Source organism: Erinaceus europaeus, chromosome 23, assembly GCF_950295315.1.
Source record: "Erinaceus europaeus chromosome 23, mEriEur2.1, whole genome shotgun sequence".
Lineage (NCBI taxonomy): Eukaryota > Metazoa > Chordata > Mammalia > Eulipotyphla > Erinaceidae > Erinaceus > Erinaceus europaeus.
The window spans coordinates 7,052,239-7,063,176 of record NC_080184.1 but is presented as its reverse complement, the minus strand read 5'-3'; the positions used below and the strand labels follow the sequence as shown (position 1 = coordinate 7,063,176).

General features: G+C 41.9%; 1 protein-coding gene across 2 annotated transcripts in view; it reads left to right on the top strand.

Annotated features, from left to right (window-relative positions):
* Positions 1 to 10,938, top strand: part of LOC103127055 (zinc finger protein 709-like) — a 1,044,365-nt gene that overhangs the window by 291,286 nt on the left and 742,141 nt on the right. The window lies entirely within an intron of this gene.

Sequence of the window (10,938 nt, the reverse complement as noted above, 5' to 3'; positions counted from 1 at the left end):
ACATTGGTGGGTTTGTCCAGGGAAGTGTGGTTGGCATCATGCTGGCCTCTGGAACCTGGTGGCTGAAAAGAGAGTTAACAAACAAAGCCAAACAAATTGTTGAAATAGTGCAAATGAAGTGTTGAAGGGTAGTCACTGCAGACTATTGTGTACTTTTGCTTTCAGGTATATATTTTGCCCTAGTTAGTGGATACGTGTGAAGATATGCTCTATCTCAGGGGACCTGATCTATGTCTAGGTTTTGGGACTGTTAGGAAGTGAACACCCTGGAATGGAACTAGAGAATACTATGAAAAGAAAGGTCTCACCTGAATAATGAAGCTGAAGGGTTATCATTCCACACCTGAAGTCTCTGGACACAGTCTAAAGTGAAGCATGCTGAGGTGGCACTTGTGTAGATTAGGTTGTGATCGGCGGATGCAATATTATTTGATATGAATTGAGAGAAGCATACAGGAAAGTGTGCCCCATGCGAAGGTTCCAGGACTAGGAGAAATATAGGCTCTGTAGTGGAAATGTGAGGTTCCTGCTGTCTTAAGGTTCAAGAAGACAATGGATAGTTATTGTTATCATCACATTATTTGGTAATTGGGTTAACTTTAAAAAGTCCCTTTGTTAGGATTTGCTGTATAATACCCAACATCTTGTATATAGCTGTGTCACCAGTTGTTTCTGTTCTCCCTGGCCTAGGCTTTTGAGAGAGTCAACATATCAAAGACTCAGCCTATGTATTAAAAAGACTTTGCTTTAAAAAATTTGATACATATAATCTGTTTTTCCTCTCATATTAATTAAAAAGTAAGCCATCTACATCAAACAAGAAAAACTTTCATGAGAGATACAGTCATCCTCTGTTTCCCTTATACTCACTCACCTTCCTGGTAACCTCCATGCAAACAGACCATTTTGCTGTTTCAACTTAATTTAGGAGTCAATTGAGGGGGAAGAAATTGTATTACATTTTTCATCCTTTGCTTTCTTCACATCTGAGCATTTTTCCACACAGGACATCTACAGGCACAGATAGTCCTCAGAGGGTGTTTGGTTGTTTGGACTCTTGGAGTGCAGGTCTTGAGTTCTGGATTCCATCCCGAAGGCCTGAAAAGACCCTGTCTGTGGCTGAATTAGGTGAAAAGTGTGAGTTGGACTGCTGTGCCTGCCTTTTCTAGCTTCAGGTCCAGAGCAAGGCTGGCTCCCATTGACTGGAAAGAGCGCTACTTCCTGTCAGCATCCAGGTCCTAGAATCTTAAGGCTAACTAACATAGCCTCTGAGGTTTGGGTGAATTTTGCCCCAGTGCCCTTTTCTGTGTGGGTGCTGTGCCTCAAAGAACTTTTGCATATTTAATAGGGGCTGTAATCCCATCTTCTGGATGCTTTGACCATTGTGTTAGCTCCTCCCAATGCCCCTAGGGCCTACGGTCAACTAAGTAGGATTTAAGATTTCAGTGTAAGGGTTTGGGCACATAAGTTCACAGCAACCAACATATGTGACCTAGGTTTTGAGAACTGTTTAGTTTTTTCCTATTTTCTTATAGAGGCTGGCATATATATCCTTTTGAAACATTGTGTTTAATTTGCACCATAGATACCAACTCCTTCACCCCTGCAACCAGGAAGGGCAAGGATGGGACACATGGAGACAGGTTTGCACTTGGCCTGGAAATTTGAATACACATCCCTCCAGAGACCCCGTTGTCTTCCCCCTCTTTCTTCTTCCCCCTCTTCTTCTTTCCCCTCTTTCCCCTCTTGTTCCCCCTCTTATTCCTTTCGGGCTTACCTTTCAGTAGAGACATCCGACTCCAGGGATTCGATCACAGGCCTCTGGCTTCACATTCATTAACTTAACCTCTTGACCACAGCCATCACCCATGTGTGGGGGGAGGGAGGTTTCTAGTCATCTTTACTTCTATCCATAATCAGGAAAACCTGCAAGGACCCACTTCCTGCTTCCAATCACACCTTTCAGATGTTTTCCCTTCTCCAGCTCACTCTGGCCCTCTTTCTTCCCTTTCCATGCCATAGCTTCACAAAGACCAAACCATCCCTAAGTACCACACTTTTTCAAATCATTGCTAAGTAACCCATTATTTCTCTTCTTTTTACTTATTAATGCTTTTGTTATTTTTGCTTTTTTAAGGCTCTGCATAAATTCTGCATAAGCTCTTCCATTTCCTCCAATTATGTCATCGGGAATTCAATAGGAATTCTATTGATTTTATAGATTGCAGATTGCTGCTGAGAAGTCACAAGGATCCGAGACTTGAACTAAGGAGGGGACTGGTAGGGAGTTGGGAGAACTGGGTATTCTTGGGGCCCATTTATCTTTGGTTCCTTGGTTTACTGAAAGACTTCTAGAAATCCACCTGTCACACCTAAAATAGAGACTGTGTACCCAACACAAGAATTTCAAACTTAATTGGGAAAAGTCTTTGGTGATTTCTTATATGAGATTCGCATTGTTTGGATAGGAAAGAGGTTGTTTTTTTTTTATAGATTGCCTTGGTCAATTAATTAAGGAATCCTTGGTGGTGGTTGCTAATTATTGGTGTTTATAACAAAATGGAATGTTTTCTAAAACATTTGTTTTTGGCAATATCAGCGCCTTATGCAAGCACAATTTCATCACTCCACACCAACTTCTTCATATGTAAATGTCAGAAAGAGTAATATTGAAAACATGGGAAAATAAGAAAACACAAAGCAAACCTTAAACTGGGTTTAGTGTATTGCACCAAAGTAAAAGACTCTCGAGTTGGAGTGGAGGGTTCAGGTACTAGAACATAATGGCATCCCACTTAACGGGATTCGAACGCAGACCTCTGGCTTCACATCCAGCGACTCAACCACTCACCCAGGCCCTTCAGCCATGCTGGGGGAAGGTTCCTAGTAACAGCTCCTGTTGATAATAAAGAAAACCTGCAACCACCCACTTCCTGGCTCCCATCACACTTTTCACATGCTTGCACTTAGCCCTCTCACTCTTGCCCTCTTTCCTCCCTTTCTATGGTTTATCTCCACAATCTGTAGTACACACACAAACACACACACACCTGCAATTTTTACGTCATCATGACTGGTGTTTCATTATTTCAGGCTGAATTTTTTTCTAGTAGATTACACCCATGAGCGGTCAGGTGGTGGTGCACCTGGTAAAGCACACACAGTACTGTAAACAAGGTTGCAGATACAAGTCCCTGATTCCCACCTGAAGGGGAAAAAGCTTTATGAGTGCTGGAGCAGGGCTGTAGGTGTCTCTCTGTTTCTCTCCCTCTCTGTCGCCCCTCCCCTCTCAATTCCTCTCCAGTAATGAACAAATAAAAACAGTAGATTATAACCAGGCACACACACTCATGGCATCAAGGTGAAGGGAAGCGAGCTCATAGCACAAAAGCCTGTCTCTGTGTGTTAGGGACGGGGCTTGAACCTGGATTGTGCCATGACAAAGCAAGTTCATTGTGCACAGTGGTTTTGCATGTAGGAATGGCACTTGGGTTCACAAAACTGTTGTTCTCTTCCTAAGATGTTCCCCAACTTGGCTCTTCCCATTCCCATGCTGTCTGTAATTTTCAGGGAAGACTCCTTTGGGAGGTTCTGAATACCTATCCTCAGCTGCATTCTGCTGCGTGTCCACAACGTGGCAGCAAACCCAGTAATTGTGACATCAATAACTACAACAATAAAGCAACTAGGGCAACAAAAGGAAATAAATAAATTGTGGGAAATTGTGCAGATGTGGTTGAGTTAGGCAGTCACCCTATGCTAGTATGTATGGCCAGTTCCTTTATCTACATACCAATCTTCTGCTTTGTCTTATAAATGACTAAAGGTCTTCTCCCCACCACCTTACCCCCTCAGTGTATTGCTAATTCCCACCAACTAAAACCATAGCAATGATAGCTAAGGAAATTCCCAGAGTGCCTTTTTCTTTTCTCCACCCCCTTTCCTAGCCATCTCCGTTCCCAACTTGCCACTTCCGATTTTATCCCATAAAACCCACTTCTGTTCCTGGATTTGCTCTCTTTTTCACCTGTGTGCCAACCTGGAGAAGGGCTGGCATGTAGAGCAGGAGGCGGCCATTGTGATTTGGCACCACATGGCTTAACCAGCTGTGCTCACACCCAACTCTGGGGCTCCTGCATCAATAAAGAATTGTATGACCATGCCATCACGAGTTCTTGGTCTCCCTCCAGTGATGCTAGAACAACATTCTGGCAACCAAACGCGGAGCCAATGTCTCCACACAAATGGCAGATGTATGAAGGCGCTCCAGATAGGTATACAGCCTTGGCTCTCTGCAGCCTTGTGTTTTACGGAGGCACTGCAATTCTTTTTCTCCCGCTTCTTATTTTTCTGAGACCTCTCCATCATGGGCAACCTTCCTCCTTATAAAGAGGTTTCCCAAACTTTGTACTCTTTTTTTCATGAGACAGGTTTTCTATCTCTGGCACATTTTGTTTGGGGCCACAACTTGGATCCTCTTGACTATGGTCACAGCTTTCAGGAGATATGCAGGGCCGCCTCCCAAAAGGCTAAGGTATCTTGAGGCTGCAACCCAAGGGTTAAAGGAGATGGTCATTACCCTTACCCAGCACCATACATGCTTTCTAGTGATCGCAAAGCCTGCCCCTATCCTGACCCATCCTAAGCCCTCTGCATTTTGCCCAGAGGCTCCTGTTTTTTCAGACACGTGTCTGGCTGCTGCTGCTGCTTCTGTGACCCCTTCCACTACTGCTATGCCGCTATCTGACACAGAATATCTTTGCCAGCTTCATGACAGAGCTTTTCCACCAGAGCAAGTCCACACATTCCCGGTAAATGCTACCCCCAATACACAGAGACCTCAGGCGTGTACCCGTATTTCTCCTCAGATCTTAAGGAACTTTGTCAGGCAATTAAGGAGAACGGACTTCCTGCTCCATGGACCAGATCCATTTTACAATGCCTTCTCCAGAACCTTAATACCCCCAAAGATTGGAGGGTCGGAACTCGCTCTATGCTCCCAGGCCCACTCTTCCTTCAATAGGAAGCATTTTTCAGAGACGAATGCCTGCAGCAATCCCACAGGAACAGTAAGAACCAGCCTAACTGGGATTTTGAGGCCCTTTTTGGGGTGGGATGCTGGGAGACAGGACTTCAGCAAGCAGACAGGAATTTTCCCACCGGCTATTTTGATCAGGTACGCCTCTGTGCATTATAAGCATGGGAGCAGTTAACACCCCCCACGAGAGTGGCCTCAGCTCTCATTCTCTCCCTTCGCCAAGAACCTCTAGCTAAATTCATTACCAGGGTTCAATCAGGATTAGAGAGAAAGATTCATGATCCTGATGCCCATTTTCTCTTAAGGCAAGCAGAGGTTCCCCAGAGTTGGGAACTCCTTCCAGGACCACGTCTACATGGCGTGTGAGGATTGACACAAGATTTTCTCACACGAGATTCGCTGGTGTGGGAAGACCTGGCTGGGACTACCAGACGCTTTTATCCTTTGATAGCTGATATTAGCACCAATTTATTGGGCACAGACTTGCTGGAATCTCGTGATGTGGTAATATCCTCAGACGCATCTACAGGGCATCAGACTCACTCCCGTGAGACTTCTAGATCTGACCAGCACCTCCAATACTAACTGACACTGTTTGTAACAAACTCCCTGCTTAGACTGGCTTTCTAAGGAGCCTGTCTGTCCTCTCTCCATTTCTCTCTGTTCTATCCAACAACGATGACATCAATAACAATAATTACAACAATAAAAAGGGCACCAAAAGGGAAAAATAAGTAAAACAAAATAAGAGAATTTCAAATAGAGACACAGCAGAGGAACAAGGGGGAGGGGCCTATTCCAGGTAGCCAACAGGTGAGGCCCAGAGCTGATGAAGCTTCCTGTATGTGAACAGTGCTGATGTCACAGAGAGAGGGAGAAGAATGGTGGGGATCTGCAGTGCAATCACACCTGCTCATGAAAAAAACACTACAGAAAATAGGAGTAGATGGAAAATTCCTTAAGATAGTGGAGTCCATGAACGGCAAACCTATAGCCAACATCATACTCAATGGGCAGAAGTTGAAACTTGATTTATTTTAAAGTCTATTGTGTTAGATATGAGAATAGCTGTTCCTTTGTACCCCCACCCTTATGTGGCCATTAGCTTGTATGATAGTTTTCCACCCTTTCCTTTGAGTCTGTGTTTGTCTTCTTGAGTTAGGTGGGATTCCTGCAGACAACATATGGTTGGGTTGTGGTTTTTGATCCACCTTCATACTCTGTGCCTTTTAATAGGTGAATTCAGGCCACTGACACTTTTAATAAAGGTTGAAGATATATTTTATATATTTATTTTCCCTTTTGTTGTTCTTATTTTTTTTAATTTATTTCTTTATTGGGGAATTTATGTTTTACATTCAACAGTAAATACAATAGTTTGTACATGCATAACATTCCCCAGTTTCCCAATGTTGTTCTTATTTTTTATTGTTGTTGTAATTATTATTGTTGTTGCTATTGATGTTGTCATTGTTAGACAGGACATAGAAATGGAGGAGGGGAAGACAAGAGGGGGAGAGAAAGATATCTGAGGACCTACTTCACCACCTGTGAAGTGACTCCCCTGCAGGTGGGGAGCCAGGGGCTCAAACCAGATTCCTTATGCACATCCTTGCTCTTTGAGTACTGGAACAACTGAATGCTTTACTATATTGTTTACATTTATAAGGTTTCCCTCCACTGTGAATTATTTCATGTTTGTGAAGATTACTGGAAGAAATGAATTTTTTACTGCATTGCTTACACTCATGGTTTTCTCCACTGTGAGTTCTCTCATGTATCCAAAGATAATTGGAATGACTAAATGCTTTACTACATTGTTTACATTCATAGGATTTCTCTCCACTGTGTTCTTTCATGTGCCCAAAGATGACTGGAAAAACTGATTGTTTTACTACACTGTTTACATTCGTAAGATTTCTTTTCAGTGTGAATTCTAAAGGACCTGAAACCTGTACCACAGTTAAAACATATCCTCGCTACATGCTCTTCTTGTGCAAGTCTCATAAAGACACCTGCTATCCAGACCCTTGGGGTTAACCCCCGAGGTTTAAAAGCTAATGCTATTTGGCATTTTTATGTCACCCACACACCAAACTTTGGCAAACAAAAATATGTGTTTGTCTCAATTGATACCTTTTCTAAATTTATGTGGGCTACAGCTCAGACAGGAGAAAGTGCTAAAAAGCTTGTAAGCCATATGCTCTCTTGTTTTGCCGTTATGGGGGTCCCATTATTTTTGAAAACAGACAATGCACCTATGTTTACAAGCAAACAATTTAAAGATTTTTGTTCCCTCTGGAATATTACTCATACCACGGGCATTCCCTACAATCCACAGGGACAAGGCATTGTCGAGAGGGCCCATCAAACTCTGAAGGCTCAACTAAATAAAGATAAAGGAGGAACATATCCCCCCAATATCCAGCTAGCAAAAGCCTTAACTACATTAAATCTCTTTAATATTTATAATAACTCGGCCTTACCCCCTATTATTCTTCACTGGCAAACACCATCTACCCTCCCATCTATTAAGGTCAAATGGAGAGACCCACTCGATAAAATTTGGAAAGGGCCTGACCCATTATTGACCATGGGAAGGGGTTTCGCATGCATTTTCCCTCAAAATTTCTCTAAACCTGTCTGGGTTCCTGCCCGCCATGTCCGACAATACCCGCAGGATGGTGCTGTTATTCCTGAAGAACAAGAAATACTACAAGAGGACCAGATTACATCCCAGGACCCGTAATACAACATGGCAGAACCTACAAAATCTGGCTCACAGAGACCTCTCTCCTACCCTTTCCCTGTATGTCTTATGTTATAACTGACCAGTTGTTTTTGTGAGTGAGTGTGTTGAATGACAAAAAAATTTTTTTGCATGACCCATCTGCTTGGAGTACTCTAAAAGGTAATTGGCTTTATATAAAAATGCTGGACGCAGCCAAAGTTTCTGGAGACGTCCAGAAACATTCCAAATTTTTTTTTCTTTCTCCCTCTTTTGAATTTTATATATAGTTTTGGTATATATGTAAGTGTTTAGTCTTAAACTGTGTGACTAATGACAGATTTAAATTTGTTTTTAAATAATGTGTTTTTATAACAAAAGTTCTTTTTCCTCCAGTTTGTTATAACTAAATGTTTATGGGTATGTCTCAAGTTTGGTAACACTAACTTAATGGTCAAAAGTGTAACCCTACAGCTACACTTTTACCAGATTAGGTAAAAATTAATTTGTTAAGGTAACTTACTATTTAGGTAAAAGTCTAAATGTTCAACGTGACTATTCATTCCCAAAACTAAACTATATAAATTTTATATACAGGACACCTTTGAAGGGCCCCCAAAGGTGCCCTGTAAACTATCTTGTGGAAATTAATCCACAACAGATCTGGCATCAATCTGACACTGGGGCCACTGCAATATGATGTGTATTTTGCCAGTTATTCACTGAGAACCTCAGGCATGTATGTCATATCCATCACTTTTAGTATCTTGCCTAACTACTTAAAAAGTACTCATAACATCATTTTTTATTAAATGGTTTAAGAAATATCTAATTGTAGCAGTGATTATAAGTTTTGTTTACTTTCAAAAATGTATTATAACAGACAACACTATTTACACACCTTTCTCATATTTGGGAGCTACTCTTCTCTGATCCAGCTTCCTAGCCCATCATCCAGCCATGACATCATATCCCCAGACAATAACTTGGGTCCACCTGCATATCAGATGTCAGGTTCAGAAAAAAAAAAACTAACAAGACAACAAATAAGTCCATCCCAAAATGGGAGGAGAACATGGACAGAATATTCACCACAGAAGAGATCCAAAAGGCCAAGAAACATATGAAAAAATGCTCCAAGCCTCTGATTGTCAGAGAAATGCAAATAAAGAGAACAATGAGATACCACTTCACTCCTGTGAGAATGTCATACATCAGAAAAGGTAACAGCAGCAAATGCTGGAGGGGGTGTGGGGTCAAAGAAACCCTCCTACACTGCTGGTGGGAATGTAAATTGGTTCAACCTCTGTGGAGAACAGTATGGAGAACTCTCAGAAGGCTAGAAATGGACCTATCCTATGATTCTGCAATTCTTCTCCTGGGCATATATCCTAAGGAACCCAACACATCCATCCAAAAACATCTGTATGCACATATGTTCTTGGCAGCACAATTTGTAATAGCCAAAACCTGGAAGCAACCCAGGTGTCCAACAACAGATGAGCAAGTTGTGGCATATATACCCAATGGAATACTAATCAGCTGTGAAAATGGTGACTTCACTGTTTTCACCTGGTCTTGGATGGACCTTGAAAAATTCCTGTTATGTGAAATAAGTCTGAAACAGAAGGATGAATATGAGATTATCTCACTTCAGGCAGAAGTTGAGAAAACAAGTTCAGAAAAGAAAACACAAGTAGAACTTGAAATGGAATTGGCGTATCACACCAAAGTAAAAGACTCTGGGGTGGGTGGTTGGGGAGAATACAGGTCCAATAAGGATGACAGAGGACCTAGTGGGGGTTGTATTGTTATATGGGAAACTGGGGAATGTTATGTTACAAACTATTGTATTTACAGTTGAATGTACAACATTAGTTCCCCAATAGAGAAATTAAAAAAAAAGAAAATAAATAGAAGAGATATATCAACAAAAAACTAGTATAGTCATGAGCCCTTTGGAATATACTAAAATAGGCCTACTAGCTAGCTATAAAATGAAGACCCCCCGCCCCGCCGGCCAAATTTCATCTGCCATATTCCAGCCTTTAGGTTCATGATTGTCAACAATTTATTTGACTTTATGTTAACTCTTTTTTCAGCCACCAGGGTCTACATACTACCATAATGCCAACTGAACTTCCCTGGATGTTGCATAAAATGGGAGGACTGATAAGGATCCTGGTTTGAAAACCTGTCTCCCCACCTGCAGGGAGGTCACTTCACAGGTGGTGAAGCAGGTCTGCAGGTGTCTCTCTGTCTCTCTTCCTCTCTATCTCCCTCTTCTCTCTTAATTTCTCTGTCTCTATCCAATAACAAATAAATAAATAAAACAATTAAAAAAAAAAAAAGAAAGGTACTCAAACCTTAGTTTACTTTCTTTGTGGTCATGCTGATATTCTTTGGTGGAATGACCGCCTTGTAGTTTTCCTAAAAATACAAAGACTATTAGAAATTATTCATGTATATATATGGAATTTTTGACCCATCATGAGTCACAATCACAGTCATGCCCTGTTCACATGACAGGGAATCCATTTACATTGGTGAACAATGGTGGACAAAAAAGATGTCTTCTAATTGAAAAATGAATGAATATTATAATTACCTATTGAGAGAAGGCACAGAGAAGTGAGTGAATGAATGAATGAATGAATGAATGAACGAATGATGAGTTAATTAATCCCTCTTCACCAATAGCTCATTTATAGATGTCTCTTTCCTTGGAGAGCATGCCCTTCTCTGGGGAGGAACCTGCTGGCCCAGATTAACTCAATGAACTAGACTTGCCAGGTTAATGAGTAATTAATCTGACCTCAAGCCCAGACCCTCAGTCACCATCACCCAGTCTGATGTGCAGTCCCTTCAAAGTTACCATTCTCTTCCTCCCTCTTGGTGACTTCTGAATCTTGGGGGAGTATCAGTCATAGAGAAGTCCAGACCTCCACCCCTGCCTGCTCCAGCTCACCCATGTTTCAAGTTCCTTTTGAGCTCCAGTTTAAGTCCCTGGTGCCCTAATGTGTGGGCTGCTTTTTTCCTGCCATCAACCCCTCCTTCTCCAACTTCTGCTCCACTGTCACCACCTCCAGGAAACCCTTTCCTGTGTCCCTTTATTCAGTCACAGCCCATCCTCTGTGTTGCCCCTGGGTATCCATGCATATCTGCCAGCTGG